General features: G+C 45.1%; 1 protein-coding gene across 15 annotated transcripts in view; it reads right to left on the minus strand.

The window, feature by feature from the left end:
* APBB2 (amyloid beta precursor protein binding family B member 2) overlaps positions 1 to 18,642 on the minus strand; it is a 184,869-nt gene that overhangs the window by 37,941 nt on the left and 128,286 nt on the right. The gene's annotated exons all lie outside the window — the stretch shown is intronic.

The raw sequence follows: 18,642 nt of genomic DNA on the forward strand, positions 1-18,642 counted from the left end.
CTGCAAAGCATTCACAACGTAGCTCTGTACTGAATGCAACATAGAAAGAAACTCTCTTGAAAAAGGCAACAAAGATTTACAGCTAAATTTAAAAATTCAGACACAACTAACAACTGCATTTACTTCAATGAAAGTACATCTGTTTATACTAGAAGTGAGATTTATCCTTGAGCACAAACAAGCACGCCAAATAATTTGATTTTCCAGAACTGCCACATGCAGTAATAGTAAATCCAATTTAGAGGTGTTGCTTGCACTAAAGGTTACAGTAAACACAATGGTCCTGGAGCTCTAGTTTTTATCTGGCAAAACTCCCCAGCAAATGTGCTCAATCAGTAACAAAGAGCTGCTTCTGGCAGGGACTGCACTTAAAATGCATCAGGGCTTAAACCACATTCCAGGTTATTCAGCTTTCACAGCTAACCTGCAGCATTGCACATCACTCCTCCTCAGTGCAGGGGGAAGACTGGGGGAAAGCAAACTCTGACCAAGGAACAACCCAAGTTTGCAAGGACATGGGTCACCACCCTGCAAGTCACTCTTCTCCATCCAAGGGAAATTCTCCTTCAAATGTGCCAGCAGAGCTGTCTGTGGGATCACACCTGTCCTCTCCAAGGAAAATGAGCCAACATGAAAATGCTCACCAAGAAGTCTCTTAAAATTATCTGAGCTCAATCTAAGTGAAAGTAGAGCAAGGAACATGACCATGGATATTTCCACCAGCAGAGCTGAGACGGTGAAAAGCAGTTAAGGACAATTTTCTGGCAGTCACTTCTTTCAGCCACACAGATGCATAAGGAGCAGGATGTTTTTTTCACCACCTAAATATACCCTGAGAGTCTAGTCAGATTCCTTCCTTCCTTCATTTCCTCCTGCTTATCATCAACAACGTTTGGCAGGACCAGTTATGCTCAAGCAACAACCTCTGCCATCTCAAAAGCTTTCCACTGATTTCCAGGGAGTAATAGGAGGGAATTTAATAAACAAATCTGTTCATGCTGCCTAAGATAAAATAGCTCCAGCTCCTCCTTGGATGTGCTGAATGCCCAGTGTTAAGAAGAATTTAAGGCCATGTAATAATTTTTGCACTGTCCATGTAATCTCAAAAGTCTTGGCACAAATGTGGAATTCACTTGTGGGGAAAGAAAGGGGCATTTTATGGACAAAGTGGCACCTGAAACTGGTTAATGCAGTAAAATATAAATGCATTAAATTTATAATCTAGGTTCCAATATGCATTCAATGTAAATTCTTTACATTTGAAAAAGAGGACACAATAATTTGATAACTATTAACTATTATGACAACCCTCTCCATTGCTATTGTCCTCTTTCAGTCTTGGTAGGTAGAACACAAGAGGATAGGGTAGCCTTCCAGCTGGCCAAACAACAGCACTCGTGGGAACAATGTCAGACTTCTACTTAAAAGGCTTCTAAGGAGAGAAGCCAGATTTTGCCATTTTAATATGCTGGAACAGTTTGTGGGAGAGAACTGCTCTTCTCTGATCCTCCTTCAGAATGAAGAAAGGAAAAGATTCAGCAAACTTAATAAATCTGTAAAAAAAGTATAATTAAAACTAAATCCCAGTTTTCAAGTTATTAGTTGGCTTTTCAAAAAGTGAACTGGGGTTAAATTCTAATCCTGTGTTGGTTTTGATATTTTTTTAGATGCCACACTTACTGCCTGTGCACCTGTCAGTAATTACATGGCTAGATACAAACATGTTTCAAGGAATAACTTGCCCTGGTTTCAGCATTTCATCTTCCCTTGCCCCACACCCTATGTTCCTCCAGGTTTGTTGCTTCTAGTTGCTACGCATGAAAAGAGCAACAGATTTACCTCTGCCACCAGATATAGGAAAATCTCCCAGGGCTTGACCAGCAGGCAGTTTCTGAAAATGAAAAACAACCTGGGCCAAATCTCTTCCCATTTGTGAACAAACAATTTGCTTAGTAACTAAACGGTGTTGTTGTGGCAAAACTTAGCTTTACCAATTCTCAATCACACCCAAAAAATGTGAATTCAAACATGCATTAAAAATTTTAGGTATAGGCTTCGGGGTAATGGTGGTGGTGTCTGATTTCTGATTTCTTCCACTTTACTTGGCCAAATACCTTTATTCTGAAAATGAAAGGTGAAACTCACACAGAAGCCTTCTTTCATGAACTGTGTTGTAAAGAATAATCATCAGTAAGCTTTGAGACCAGTCTGGAAGTCACAGAACTCTGCACTGGCTGCCAGGTTTGGCTGACAAGCTCTCCCTAGCAACAACTGCTACCAAAAACACAGTGAAAAAATTTCCAGGACAAACACCACGCAGAGTCCCATTTCCCACTGCCAGCCAGGCACTGTGAACTTACAGCCAAATGCCTTGGCAGGAAGGACCTTTGTACTGCAATTTACCTGCAGGCTGCAAAAGAAAAAAGCTTGCAGCAAGTAATGGGTCAAATTTACACTGACAAAAACATCACAAGCAGCCAGCCCTGGCAAGGTGAAAACTGCCCAGGAGAGCTCTCAGCTCATGACAAATTCAACTCCTGCACTGCCAAAAGTGCCAAATCAAGGTAGAAGGGGTATTTTGGGGCATGCCTGGTGTATAAATAACCCCTGTGTTGCTCTAGGCTCTTCCAGCTATCATGTGCTGCTCTCTCACGGGCCCACAGCTGGGGTCTATTTCCCAAGCTGCTGTGAGGTTCAGCCAAGCTCATAATGAGAGAATGGGTATTTAACACCATAAAGAATCTGGGGAGATCTCCATGCACTTGGTAGCAGTGATGTGCCCAATTGTCTGGTTAAACTGCCAGTGAACAGCAGGGCACAGTGAGTAAGTGAAATTAGCTTATCCTCTAGACACACGGGTGGGATCATGTTCTCCCCAGACTGATCAAATATTCCCATTGCATGGCCAGAAGCTGCATCTCAGAGGGAAATCCCAAGTATCCCATCACACACAGCCCATACTGGCAGAGCTATAGATGGGCTGAAGAAACAAAAACACTATCAGCAACTGAGATCCTCATACTCACTCTGAGCATGTGCAAGGACTGGATCCAAGGGTTTCACTTACACAAAATTTTGAGGAAAAAAGAAAATGTGTTTATGAGTATGGAACTTGACTTCAGGTTGCAGTTTGTTTCAGTTTGAGCAAAAGGAAAATGATATTATAGCAACATATTCATGTTGTGAAGCCAAGAATGTATTTTAGTCAGTCCTAGCAGCTGCACTCATACTGCTGGCTCACAGCTGTACACTTGCAGTCCTACACTTGAGGTAAAAGCAGGAGCAGGTTTGTATCCCAGCTCACACTCCCACAGCACTCAAAAGCTCCACTTCTGCCCTACAGGAAGATAAACAAATGCTTCCCAAACTAGCCCTGCCTTTTGCTATTCTGAAGCATTCATCCTATCCCTGACACAAAACATTTTGACATTTCCAGGAAGCAAAAAATTCTTTTTGCAAAACTCAGAGCACAACAATATTGTTCAGTCTTTAACAACCCAGAAGCTTAAAACCTCCCCTCATTGTGATCATCTACTTCCACCACAAATTGTCAAGCTGTAACAGCAGTGCCAATCTTCTAATTTATCTGAAATTTCCTATTATGTTCAAAAAGAGAGAAGAGAAGGTGAGAGGCAAGTGAGGAAACATTTCAGAAGTTTTAAATCCTGAAATCAGACAGGTATATGAGAATCTCCATACATATCACAAAATGAGTTTCCAAAATCCATGGATGGAAATACTATCTTGAATCCTAAAGACTCCAAAGTGAAAAAATGAATATAGCATTTATGAATGCCTGAGTGGGCAATAGTCCAGAAGAGCTTTGTTTGTTTTTTTAACAGTTAGGCCCTTGAAGCCATGTATGTAGTTCATAAATGAACAGAGGGCAAGAACAATTGCTCAGTTTGCTTTGTCTAATTCACCTCATTATGTTCCTGATGGTGGCTGAGTAAGAGCAGAGATGAAAAGCTATTTTCCTAAATAAATACACACAAGTGTCTTTCAAATACAAAAGAAAAAAAAAAGGCATCTTCCTTAGTAATTTATTTTCTTGTGGGTGTGGGTACTATTAATCTTAAACACATATCTACATTGTTGGAAATACACATATGAAGTTTCTTTAGGTTCTTCAGACACTGCAAAAAAGGAACGGGCAGAAAATAAACTTCTTAATCAAAGAAGAAAGACTGATGAAACACAACTGCAAAGCAAATGCAGTTCAATACAGCCTCAGCAACCTGAACTACACCTGTGATAGCTTGCCAAAGGAAGCACTTTCATTGCTCTGAGATTGTCTGCCATAAGGACCCAGGTGGGCCCTTCCAGTCTGAGCTACTGAAAAATAATTCTGGAAGTAATCTACAGCACCTCTTTCTGCATCTTGTTGACAAATACAGCATCCTTACAAACACTGCTGCGTCAGTATGAGGTATCCCAGAACACAGACAAGCTCACTTTCACAGGTTCTTGTCTGAAGTGGAAAAACTCACTTCACTGATGTTAAACATGGGATCAAGAGAATACTAGGTCAAACACTGAAGGCAGCCACCTTGCAGACCTTTAACTCTTTCATACTCTTTTAAAATCTGTACTAGGCTCCTTACTTTTCCTCCTGCTGTTTTGTTCTTGTACGAGAACCTTAGTCCTGGTAAAGAAATAACATTTACACCATCCTGATGCCCCCAGAGGTACTACCTTGATTTTGCTGAGCAGTATTCAGGTTTTTGAGGTCCACCTCTGTAAGTTATGGACTAACTCAACTCATGGTGAACCTAATAAAAAACTTCCCATCAGTTACAAGGGGAATTTGGTCCAACTCAGGGGGCACAAGTGTACATCCAGCCAACTTTGAAATTAATCAAGGTGGGGAGAGGGGAATTTCAAGCAATAAAATATTGAAATTTCAGAGATAATTGAGTTCTATGTTTAATGCATCATTCAGATGTTACAAACTGAAATATTTTGCATGGGATTAAGATAAAATAGAATTTGTCTGAAGATACTGACCACAGTTTTTTCAATGTCACTAAGCACAAATTTCTTAAAAAAAATACAGATGTTAATTTAACAATTTCTAAGTACAAAAACAAGTGAGTCAGTAAATACATCCCTAAATGTTTAAGACACTTGAATTATCTGTTGGCAAAAATCTTTTTATTTGCTCAAATTAGTGTTTAAATTTCTGCTAATCAATCTGCACATATCAAAGAGGCTTCAGCAGACAATCTATCTCCATTGCCAGAGGCCAAATTGTGCTGAATACCACTGACAAAGGCCCTTTTCCCTGGTGGAGCCAGTGTTAGGAAAGAAGCCAAAATACTATTCTCAGAATTAAAATCCTGAGGTGAAAATGCTTTCTAAATACATGGAATAGACAAGACAGTATATGCTATGATTTACATAAAAATGCGCTGCATATAAATATTTGAATTGCAATCAGCTAGCAGTGAATGTGAAAAAGCATCTAGAAGCAGATGTGACACAAATAATTGAAGTGGTAAATTGATAGCAAGAGCATCCTCTTGTGTCTTAGAGGCACACTTCAAATTATTATATAAGTGCGGGTAGTCAAGTTTGCGACTGTGCTTAGAGAGAGACACAGGACAAAGTCTGTACCTCCTTTTACTATTGCATATAGCAAATGCCAGAAGACATTCAGTGGTCTACAAATATGTAGGCATGTCACAAGTTCTCTTCATATCAGGAAAACACTCATGCAAACATCAAAAGTGTTTTTATGTAGATGGATATAAATATTTACACAGAAAAGGTGTATATAGATATCCTACCCCTCTCTCTAACTCACCAGTACAATACTGGCATAAGCTGTTTGGATAGGAAGAAGAGCTACACAGGTCACTCACTTTCTGTCTGTACTTTTGCTTTTTAATTTGCTACATTAGAAAGTTGTGAATGTCTCATATTTCATTAACTAGCATAACAGTGAGATAATTGAATGAAATACTTTCTACTGCACAAAATATTTTTTCCTCTCAGTTACTTTTTCAGAAATTATTTGCCTAGTAACAATTTTTAGGCAGTCAAAGTTTTGCTTACAACAGAAAACAATAAGCAAAGTAATTACATGTCTTCCAAAAGGTTGACATTTTCAAGTGAACCACCCCACAACAGAGAAGTCTTTTACTGCTCATACAAACATGCTATAATCAAAGTTGCAGAGAGCTTTAGGGAACTTTAAGCCAGCAAGGTGTTAGTAAGTATTCTTAGCACAATTTTTCTTAAAACACTGTTCTTTTCTTCAATGGCCTATGCTCTCTGTGGCTTTTCTCCTCAGAACGTTTTTTATATGTCGACCTTAGTACTAACTGAACAGCTTCAATATACATTAGATAACAAAGTGAAATCACTAGTGGACTAATTTGGTTTTCTCTCATCTGGTACAGAGACCTTAGACTAAAAAAGGCCTTGAGATGAGAACGAAAGAATACAGTGAAGTTGCTATTGGGGTTTTTTTGGTTTAGTTTCATTTTTAAGAAAAGCATTATTCAATTATTTGACAGCCATAGGTGGCTCCCTCTATACACAGTCCCTACATTGATATGGCCCCTGAGAAATGTGTAATTAAGAGTAACTTCAGCACTGCTGAAGATAAAGGGGGTGAATGAAAGGAAGGCACCTTCAATTGACTCCAACTGGTTTGGGAAGGAAGATGCTATTTTTTGTTTGTGCAGCCTCCTTGGAGAGGAATCAACAGAAGGTGTGTGCACCCAAGTGATGACCACACAAAGCAAACAAGGTAAGTTAAACCATCTTTGACTGTGAAGTAAGATTGTTGGGGTTTTAGTTTAGTCTTAGTTTTTTTCCTGTTAAAGGAATTTTCTCCCATATGCATGTTGCTAGGGGACAAATAGCTGTACTTAAGAAAGACAAAAAGGGGAGTGGGGCGGGCCTGGCTACTCCTTTATCTACACCTGGGTGTGGGGTCAGTTCGCTCTGAGCGTCCGGAGAGAGAAGCTGCAGAGAAAGGAGCTGCTGCTTCTTTCTTTTTGGCCGTTCTTTCTTCCCGCTGGAAGCAACGCCGGGACCCCCAAAAGCCACTTTCCCTGCCCTGCTGGAGACCGGGCTGTGGCTGCCCTGCCCCGCTGCTGCTTCGAGCTTTCGCTACGCTGTAGCCCTGCTCGCCCTGCCTGCCTGGGCCTCCGTGGGGTTCTCCCATCTGGATACATCTCGCCTGCCACCCGGGATTTGCGTCCGTCCCTGCCGTTCCAGCCGCCGTTCTAGCCTGCTGTTTCAGCCTGCTGTTCCTGAGAGTCCGGGATCAGCTGCCCAGGGGTTTGTGAAGCCTTTGTTCCATCCCTCCCCGGGATCCCAGGGCACCAGAGCCGCGGGTTTCCCGAGCTCGCTCCGGAGCGCCCCCTGCAGCCGCGGGGGAACCATCGCACCTGCCCTGCTCACCGGGAGCCGCCAGCGCCCCTGCCGGCTGCGAGCGGAACTGCACCCGAGGGGAAAGGGCCTGACAGCCGAGAAGGCTGGGACTGGGTTTGTGACTGCTGTTACTGCCATAGTTGTTGTTGTTTTGTTTGACTGGTTATATACATATATATATATATAGTAAAGAACTGTTATTCCTATTTCCCGCATCTTTGCCTAAAGGCTCTTGATTTCGAAATATAATAACTTGGAGGGAAAAGGGGTTATATCTGCCACTTCAAGGGGGGCCTCTGCCTTCCTTAGCAGACACCTGTCTTTCAAAACCGAGACAGATCTTGGCGCCCAACGTGGGGCCTAAGGGCATTAAGAGATAGAGGTGAAAAAGGAATAACAGTTCCTCGATAACTTTATTTTGTGTGCTGGATATTGGAACCTTGTTAGGCAGCACTATGTGGTCTAGTTTACCCTGGTTTGGGTGGCATGTGGCCGTGGCTATATTCTTCCCCTTTGCAGCTCCTTACTTGAATATGGGTCCTCTGACTAAGGCTACCATTGCTGTTATCCAGCTTGCGTTATGGGTCGAGAAGGTGAGGAATTCATGGGTTTTTTAACTTCCTCCGGAATGTGGGCACATGGATAAACAGCTATCACACACTGAGCACATGTTTTTGGGGTTATGTTAACAATGGTACCTTCTGTGAGGAAATGACACCAGGGGAAGTTTTCTCCCAACCCCTCAACCAGTTCTTTGGGCCCACCCCATCAATTTTTGAAGGGTTTAAATTCCCTCTGAATACTAACCATCTGCTGCTGATAGGCCTACTCTATTTAGCATTCAAGGATAAGTTGAGATTGGCTTGGATATCTACCCGGACACCAGCCCCAGAGACTAGAGATCCTGCCCCAGAACCTGACATGGCCCCAGAGAGTAGAGTTCCTACCCCAGAGCCTGATCCTGCCCCAGAACCTGACACGGCCTCAGACACTAGAGATCCTACCCCAGAGCCAGAGCCTGCCACAGCCCCAGACACTAGAGATCCCGCCCCACAGACTGATACTGCCCAACAGTCCACCTCAGAAATGGACTACCCAAACTGGGTGGGGGTACTGGCAAAAGGGATGCAGGAGATGTGCCAAGAGATGGGTCAGGTGCGCCAGGGGATATGCCAGGAGATGGGTCAGGTGCGCCAGGAGATATGCCAGGAGATGGGCCAGGTGCGCAAGGAGATGTGCCAGGAGATGGGCCAGGTGCGCCAGGAGATATGCCAATTGCTAAGGGAATACACCTCCTCAGCTAGTGAAAAACCCTCTCCCTGCCCCAAAGAGGGTGAGTCCGATGGTGCAGCAGTGGAACCCACGGATGTTACAACCGTCCAGGCTTCAGCTGAACCACAAGGACAACCACAGCCAGCAGCAGTCGCCCCTGTGCAAAAGAGGAAGTATAAGACCAAATCAGTACGACCAGTTAATGATGATGGGCAACCAGGGCCCTCACAACCAGCAGGAGAGCCAGAGCCAGAAGTCATCACTGAGTCCCTGTCGCACGACAGTCTCCGTGCTATGCGAAACGACATTGTGCAAAGGGGGCGTGAGCCTTATACCACCTGGCTGCTTCGGGTTTGGGACCTTATGGGCACAAGTGTGCAACTGGATAGTGGTGAGGCAAGGTATCTGGGATCGTTGACCCAGGACCCAGGTGTGGACCAGATATTTGTGAGGGAGCCAGGGCCTCTCTCTCTTTGGGAGCGGCTCTTAATGAGTGTGAGAGAAAGGTTCATTCACAAAGAAAGAATGCAGGAGTATCATCATAGAATGCAGTGGAAGACACTCGAGCAAGGGATCCAACAGCTAAGAGAGGTGGCAATATTAGAGGTACTCTTTGGGAAGGATGGACAGCATGATAATGACCCCGATAAGGTCAGGTGCACAGGACAGATGATGTGGAACCTGGCAAGGCTAGGGCCATCACAATACACCACCTTTATTGCAACGATTGATGCTGACAATACCCGAGAAACAGTGGGCTCTGTTGCCAACAGGCTCAGGCATTATGACGGCATGATCAATGGCCCGCTAAAAGCTCATGTCTCTGCTGTGGTCCAGGACCTCAAAGAGGAGATGAAGGAGAAGATGGAGGAGATGAGGGAGGAGATGAGGAGGGCCAGTGTGGCACCAGTGCGAGTCACAGGCCCCCAAGTCAGAGCCCGTCGTCCCCCTGCTAGAGAGAGAGGGTACACCCCACGAGCTGAGCTGTGGTTTTTCCTGTGTGAGCATGGGGAAGACATGAGAAGGTGGGATGGGAAACCCACCTCTGCCCTGGCAGCGCGGGTGCATGAACTCAAGGAGGGAGGCACTAACCGAGGGGGTTCCGCTAAGGTGAAGGTAGCCTCAGCCTCCCGTGACCGAGCTGCCAGGCATTACAGAAGGGAGGATGATATGTTGGATCCCCTTGAAGGTACGTCGAGCATGTACGCCCAGGGAAAGAATGATAACCAGGGCTAGAGGGGCCCTGCCTCTAGCCAGGAAGAGGCACGGGAGAACCGAGTTTTCTGGACGGTGTGGATCCGATGGCCTGGCACATCAGAGCCACAAAAATATGATGCATTGGTTGATACTGGGGCACAGTGTACTTTAATGCCATCGGGACATGTGGGGGCAGAACCTGTATCCATCACTGGGGTGACCGGGGGATCACAGCAGTTGACCCTTTTGGAAGCTGAGGTGAGCCTGACTGGGAAGGAGTGGCAAAAGCATCCGATTGTGACCGGCCCAGAGGCCCCGTGTATTCTGGGCATAGACTTCCTCCGGAATGGCTACTACAAAGACCCAAAAGGACTCAGGTGGGCATTTGGGATTGCTGCTGTGGAGGCAGAGGGCATTAGGCAATTGAACACCCTGCCTGGACTATCTGAGAATCCTTCTGCAGTTGGGCTCCTGAAAGTGGAAGAGCAACGAGTGCCAATTGCCACCTCGACAGTGCACCGCCGGCAGTATCGGACAAATCGAGATGCTGTGATCCCCATCCACAAGATGATCCGTGAGCTGGAGAGCCAAGGGGTAGTCAGCAAGACCCACTCACCCTTCAACAGCCCCATCTGGCCTGTGCGCAAGTCTGACGGGGAATGGAGATTGACTGTGGACTATCGTGCCCTGAATGAAGTGACTCCACCGCTGAGCGCTGCCGTGCCAGACATGTTGGAGCTCCAGTACGAGCTGGAGTCCAAAGCAGCGAAGTGGTACGCCACTATTGACATTGCCAATGCATTCTTCTCCATTCCTCTGGCAGCAGAGTGCAGGCCTCAGTTTGCCTTCACCTGGAGGGGCGTGCAGTACACCTGGAACCGACTGCCCCAGGGGTGGAAGCACAGTCCCACCATCTGTCATGGACTGATCCAGACTGCACTAGAAAAGAGTGAGGCTCCAGAACATCTGCAGTACATTGATGACATCATTGTGTGGGGGAACACCGCAACCGAAGTGTTTGAGAAAGGAGAGAGAATAATTCAAATTCTCCTGCAAGCTGGTTTTGCCATCAAGAAGAGCAAGGTCAAGGGACCTGCCCGAGAGATCCAGTTCCTGGGAGTAAAGTGGCAAGATGGACGACGTCAGATTCCCACTGAGGTCATCAATAAGATCACAGCAATGTCTCCACCGACCAACAAGAAGGAAACACAAGCTTTCCTAGGCGCTATAGGTTTCTGGAGGATGCACATTCCCGAGTACAGCCAGATCGTGAGTCCTCTCTACCTGGTTACCCGCAAGAAGAATGATTTCCACTGGGGCCCTGAACAGCAGCAAGCCTTCACTCAGATCAAACAGGAAATTGCTCACGCCGTAGCCCTTGGCCCAGTCAGGACAGGACCAGAGGTGAAGAACGTGCTCTACTCTGCAGCCGGGAACAATGGTCTGTCCTGGAGCCTCTGGCAGAAGGTGCCTGGTGAGACTCGGGGCCGACCACTGGGATTCTGGAGCCGAAGCTACAGAGGATCTGAAGCCAACTACACTCCCACAGAGAAGGAAATCCTGGCAGCTTATGAAGGAGTCCAGGCTGCCTCAGAAGTAATCGGCACAGAGGCACAACTCCTCCTGGCACCCCAACTACCGGTGCTGGGGTGGATGTTCAGAGGAAAGGTTCCCTCCACGCATCACGCCACCGATGCTACTTGGAGCAAATGGATTGCCCTCATCACGCAGCGCGCCCGAATTGGAAACCCAAGTCGCCCTGGGATCTTGGAAATAATTACGAACTGGCCGGAAGGTGAGACTTTTGGGTTATCTTCTGAAGAAGAAGAGGAGCAGGTGACACGTGCCGAAGAAGCCCCACCATATAACGAGCTACCAGAGAGTGAAAGACAATACGCCCTCTTCACTGATGGTTCCTGCCGAATTGTAGGTGCTAGCCGGAAATGGAAAGCCGCTGTATGGAGCCCCACACGACAAGTTGCACAGGCTACTGAAGGAGAAGGTGGATCGAGCCAATTTGCTGAGCTCAAAGCTGTCCAATTAGCTCTGGACATAGCTGAAAGAGAGAAGTGGCCAAAGCTCTACCTCTACACTGATTCATGGATGGTAGCCAATGCTCTGTGGGGTTGGCTGGAAAGGTGGAATAAAGCAAACTGGCAGCGCAGAGGAAAACCAATCTGGGCTGCTGAAGAGTGGAAAGACATTGCCACTCGGGTAGAGAAGCTATCCGTGAAGGTCCGTCATGTAGATGCTCACATCCCCAAGAGCCGGGCTAATGAAGAACATCGTAACAACAATCAGGTAGATCAGGCTGCGAAAATAGAGGTGTCCCAGATAGACTTGGATTGGCAACATAAAGGAGAACTGTTCCTAGCTCGATGGGCCCATGATGCCTCAGGTCATCAGGGCAGAGATGCCACCTATAAGTGGGCACGAGACCAAGGGGTGGATCTAACCATGGACAGTATCTCCCAAGTTATCCATGATTGTGAGACATGCGCTGCGATCAAGCAGGCCAAGCAGGTGAAGCCTCTGTGGTATGGCGGGCGGTGGTCCAAATACAAGTATGGGGAGGCCTGGCAGATTGATTACATCACACTGCCTCAAACCCGCCAAGGCAAGCGCTATGTGCTCACAATGGTAGAAGCCACCACTGGATGGCTGGAGACCTACCCTGTGCCTCATGCTACTGCCCGGAACACCATCCTGGGCCTGGAAAAGCAAGTCCTTTGGAGGCATGGCACCCCTGAGAGAATCGAGTCTGACAATGGGACTCATTTCAAGAACAGCCTTATAAACACCTGGGCTAGAGAACATGGCATAGAGTGGGTGTACCACATCCCTTACCATACACCAGCAGCTGGGAAGGTTGAGCGGTGTAATGGACTGCTTAAAACCACCTTGAAGGCACTGGGTGGGGGGACTTTCAAAAACTGGGAGATGCATTTAGCAAGAGCCACCTGGTTAGTTAACACTCGAGGTTCCACCAGCCGAGCAGGCCCTGCCCAATCTGAACCCCTACAAACAACAGACGGGGATAAGGTTCCAGTGGTGCACATGAGAGGTATGCTTGGAAAAACTGTTTGGGTCAAGTCTGCCTTGAGCAAAGACAAACCCATCCGTGGGGTTGTTTTTGCTCAGGGACCAGGTTGCACCTGGTGGGTGATGCAAAAGGATGGAGAGACCCGATGCTTACCTCAAGGGGACCTTGTTTTAGGGTGAACTACCCATGGCTCTGTACTTGTATCAGTATCAGCATGTATATTTGTATATAATTTGGGTAATGCATAGATTTATATGGTTAAAAAAGTTAAGTTTCATGTAACATGTTAGTATGGGAAAAAATTCGGGGTGGATAATGTTGGGGTTTTAGTTTAGTCTTAGTTTTTTTCCTGTTAAAGGAATTTTCTCCCATATGCATGTTGCTAGGGGACAAATAGCTGTACTTAAGAAAGACAAAAAGGGGAGTGGGGCGGGCCTGGCTACTCCTTTATCTACACCTGGGTGTGGGGTCAGTTCGCTCTGAGCGTCCGGAGAGAGAAGCTGCAGAGAAAGGAGCTGCTGCTTCTTTCTTTTTGGCCGTTCTTTCTTCCCGCTGGAAGCAACGCCGGGACCCCCAAAAGCCGCTTTCCCTGCCCTGCTGGAGACCGGGCTGTGGCTGCCCTGCCCCGCTGCTGCTTCGAGCTTTCGCTACGCTGTAGCCCTGCTCGCCCTGCCTGCCTGGGCCTCCGTGGGGTTCTCCCATCTGGATACATCTCGCCTGCCACCCGGGATTTGCGTCCGTCCCTGCCGTTCCAGCCGCCGTTCTAGCCTGCTGTTTCAGCCTGCTGTTCCTGAGAGTTCGGGATCAGCTGCCCAGGGGTTTGTGAAGCCTTTGTTCCATCCCTCCCCGGGATCCCAGGGCACCAGAGCCGCGGGTTTCCCGAGCTCGCTCCGGAGCGCCCCCTGCAGCCGCGGGGGAACCATCGCACCTGCCCTGCTCACCGGGAGCCGCCAGCGCCCCTGCCGGCTGCGAGCGGAACTGCACCCGAGGGGAAAGGGCCCGACAGCCGAGAAGGCTGGGACTGGGTTTGTGATTGCTGTTACTGCCATAGTTGTTGTTGTTTTGTTTGACTGGTTATATACATATATATATATAGTAAAGAACTGTTATTCCTATTTCCCACATCTTCGCCTAAAGGCTCTTGATTTCGAAATATAATAACTTGGAGGGAAAAGGGGTTATATCTGCCACTTCAAGGGGGGCCTCTGCCTTCCTTAGCAGACACCTGTCTTTCAAAACCGAGACAAAGATCAAAGCTTCTTAACTAGGTGTTGAAATCCAGGAGGTTTGTAGAGAGTCTGGGAGTAAGATGGATGATTTCTGTTGAGAGCTACAGAGCTGGACAGCAGCTGTTTTTTGCATCACTTGCCTCACTGTTTTGCCATGGAGTTGAAGCAGCAGTTACTTACAGAAATCCAGTCTGGACACAGCATCTGCTTGATTAACATACAGTGAAAAGAACAGTAGAAGAACTCATGAGATTTCCACCCCAAACTGGCAGTCAGTAGCTCTCCTGAGCCACAGACACTTTCACAGGCAGCTCAGCTGCTCTTGAGGGACCTCTGTGATAGCCACTTAAATTCACAAATTACCCTAGCAGCATCCCAGAGTGTTAAATAGCTGTAATAACGGGGAATATGTGGAGATTTTCTAGCACAAATTTGTCTAAAGGCTTTAAGCCAGGGACTCAGTCAATACGCCATCTTACTTATTGAGACAACCTGACTATATTGCAGTGGTTAGTTGTAGTCCATGTCTAGACATATCATTTGTCTTAACTGAAACCTTTACAGTTGAGTAATTTCAAGTGTTACTTTAAAAGGTTCAGGTTGGAGATCAGGAGGAATTTCTTCCCAGAAAGAGTGACTAGACATTGGAATGGGCTGCCCAGAGAGGCGGTGGGGTCACCATCCCTGGAGGTGTTCAAGAAAGACTGGATGTGGCACTTGGTACCAGGGTCTGGTTGACAAGGTGGTGATTGGTCACAGGTTGGACTCAATGATCTCAGAGATCTTTTCCAACCAAACTGATTCTGTGTTTCTATGTAATAATTTTTCATGTCATTAGTGACATTACTCAGAAAGGATAGAGGGATGCTGCCCCAACACAGTTGAAGCCACCAGCAATAGAAAACCATTGGTGCAAAACTACAGGTGCTTCAAATTATGTAATATTTCAAGTTAATACCAGCCTATTTCAATGCATCTTCAGTCTACCATGTCTTTCATGTTAAATCCTGAAGCTAAAATAAACCATTTAATGAATCAAAGTATGAATGCACACACGCAGCTTTTTGCACCCACTTAACCATGTTTGCTTGAAAACACATTAATTCTGTAAGCCTGACTGGATTCCCCCTTTCACAGCTGTACTGTTCCATTTCTCCCTCCTAGAACACACTGCACTTCCAAACAATAATGTCAGAACTTATGGATATAAATGGAAGTTTTGCATAAATAACCACCTAAACTATTTCTTAGTGAGAAGGGAAAATGCTACCAAAACATAAGAAAAGAGAAAAGAATCTTCAAGTGCAGCTGGCTTAGGGAAGAAGAAAAAGCAAAAGATAACTGTAAAAACCCAGCTAAGAAGATAGGTCAGAAAAGCCACTAAAATCCTTTTCCTCCAGTGTAATCCTTCACCTATGCCCTATTTATGTGATTCCTTACAGTATGTTTTGTCCTTATTCCAAGGTTACGGGGACCGAAGGGAATAGGCAATATTGATTAATGGTGTTTCAGAGATTGAAGAGCTCAGCTGAAATTACACATTCTTTGAGAGGTGTTATCTTTTCAGAAGAGCAGGTGCGAACACCATTTCAGTTTTAATTTATTTTATTTTCTGCTTTTCTTGACCATGTTGCTAATGCAGAAGAGAAAGTTTATTATTCATTATCTTGTGCAGTTTGATAAGCTTCTCTCATAGAATTGAAGAAAGACTCAGAGCACATTCAATCATCACCTCAAAGGGAAGGCAATCCAAGAAAGCTTAAACACCTCCTTGAATGATGCAGCTAGAAGCCACAATGCATCACTGAAGCTGTTGTGTTGCTTGTACACAAAATATTTTCAGAAAAGATGAATGATAAATTACAGACAAAAAAGGATATCCCAGACATACTAAAATGGTATTCATTGTCTTCATTTGCTTTAGCTTTTATTTGTCTAATTAAGGACAGGTTTCCCTCCTAAAGTCTCATGTCCATGTGATAGACATGCACAACCCAGGTAATATCTGTAAGTACAGTCTCAGCTATTAAATACAGAGTGACATCAGACAGGCAGTTGACTTGCACCACAGCTCCCACACTCCCCAACACACCCCTTTTCCATCCTCTAACAAAGCAGTTTTCAGTCAGACATGTCCTTACCCCTCTTACCTGGACACACACTCAAAACTAAAAAGAAAGTATTTAACCTGCTGTTAACTCAACTGAAATTTTCCAGTTCTAGATGTCCAGAGAAAGGTTCCTAAATCTGAATTTAGACACTTGATTTTCAAAGACACAATGTGCACTGACTGAAGTCAGTGGACAGCTCAGGTGTAAAACACCTCTGAAACCCGGACATTTTTGTTAACCATGGGAAAAGCAAGACAGCATACTATTTTTAATCCCCCATATTCTGAGGAACTTGAGCCATAACTTTACATCATTTCTTCCTCATTTTTCACAGATTTGTCCCATTTTTCTCACTTATATCACCCTAATAGTTTTCTCTTGTCCTAAAAGCCCCTGAGATAACAGAGCTCAGATAATTCGTATTGTTATTAGGACTTTCTTCTCTTTCAGCCTTAGAGGATTATGTCCATCTGACCTGGGGCATCTATTCATTTAGTTGTCTGCTCTCCCTTTCTGAGGCAGCTTGAGCCTCATCTTTGGTGCATCCATTGTTCTACTTTCTTCAAGGTCCTGTCTGACTTTCTCTCCTTTTTGAATCTCAGCTTCATTTTATTTCTATGTCTAGGCAGCAGAAAACCAGCAGCAGTTCAGAGAAGTAGGACGATGGACATCCACACAGATGAAGGGATCCTCACCATCCCCACCTGATAAAATGGGCATTATTAGGGCAGAGGAAGGAGCACAATACATTCACATCATCCAGTAAGAGTGTCTGTAGTCAGAAAACCCTAATATCAGAGAATAGGCCTCTCCCTTCACTTAAGAAGCAAAAGCAACCAGGCTCCCTCCTCCGCCTGTCAGGAAAACACACAAGCTACACACCAAAAACAAACCTGCTGTATGTGGTGACAAAGCTAGTGGATGAAAAGACATGCTATGTGCTATGTCCAACACACCAGGTGCCTACTCCATCCAGTTCCATATTCAGTCCCATCAAAGCTGTCTCCTGAATTCACCAGCAGCCCTCCTTGCCAGCTAACCAGAGTATTTCAGCTGGATATACTGCTGCAGTATGAAGGAGAGAAGAAACTGATCTTTCAGGCAATTGAAGTCCTGTGGATTTTTTAAAACTTGAGGTGGGCTTTGGACTGGTGGAAGAGCAATGAAAATAAAGGAGGATTCAGGGAAATGCGCTAACGGAATCTCATTTACAAAACTGATGGGCTATTGCCTTTTCTCTCTTCCTTGTTAGTGAGCTGCTCAGAAAGCAAAGGGCATGCACCAGCAGTCCAGGAGGAGAGACAAAACCCAACCTGAGGAGTGATTAATGTACAGTCGTGCAGCTTGCAAGTGAAAAGAACAGCCCTTTTATAGCCTCAGTAGGCTGAGGCTGTAAACCTGCCTTTAACAACGAGGGAAAAAACATGGCATGTATGGCTTGTTAAGAAGCAAACACAGCACTGACAATTTTTCACTGATACACCTGTGACACCTCCATGTGACAATGACCTTACTGATCTTGAAGTCGAACTATTTATGCAACTGCAAGGACTATTCTTATTTACAAATAACTCTAAATGAATCATCATGACTGTTTTCACTACAGCAGGAGAGGAAGACTGTACAAAAGAAGGTGGTTTTTCCTTCTAAAAATCACAAGGTATCACCTAAGAAACCAAGTCTGCCAAAGGGTTGCACATATACAGTACATTTCTTTTCCTTTAATGCCCATATATACATGTCAAACATAGGAGCTCAGTGTACATATACATACATGCATACCCACCAGTTTCTGGGAATCTGCTTTTGTTCATGATCTTATGAAGGCAATCCAGCACTTTTAAAATTAAATATATTTCACTAACTGATCAATTGAAAACAAGGGATGAAACACAAAATCACTGCACAACCCAAGTTAACCAAACAAGGAAGCCTTTGCTTACCCCAGGATTGTTAAATAAGAAACTCCAAAGATCAGGATAATAGTTTAAAGTATGGAGAGAGTAATTACAGTCTCCTGGAAGACACTTCTGCCTGAGGTGAGTTAGCAGCCACATCCTCAGATTAAACTTTCATCAGCAGATCTCTGTATTTCATCAATCTTTCATTATGGCAGAGCTTAGAAAATCATCTGCTCATGTGTCATTAGAAAATCTCTTCATCTTCCAAAGCAGAAACTACCCAAATGAATTATTACAAGCAAAAGAGTTAAAAGGAGGGCCCGCAGATCATTTTGGGGTTTGAATAGGTCAAAATACAGGGAAATATACATTTCTACAGTATTTTATAATTGAAATACTACCTTTCACAAAAAACCCCAGTATGTTTTATTATACAGGTTCTTGGACTAGAAGATATAGCTAATTAATGAAATTCATGTGCAACAACTTCTGGAAGAATTTCC

The sequence above is a fragment of the Corvus moneduloides genome, chromosome 5 (assembly GCF_009650955.1).
Source record: "Corvus moneduloides isolate bCorMon1 chromosome 5, bCorMon1.pri, whole genome shotgun sequence".
NCBI lineage: Eukaryota > Metazoa > Chordata > Aves > Passeriformes > Corvidae > Corvus > Corvus moneduloides.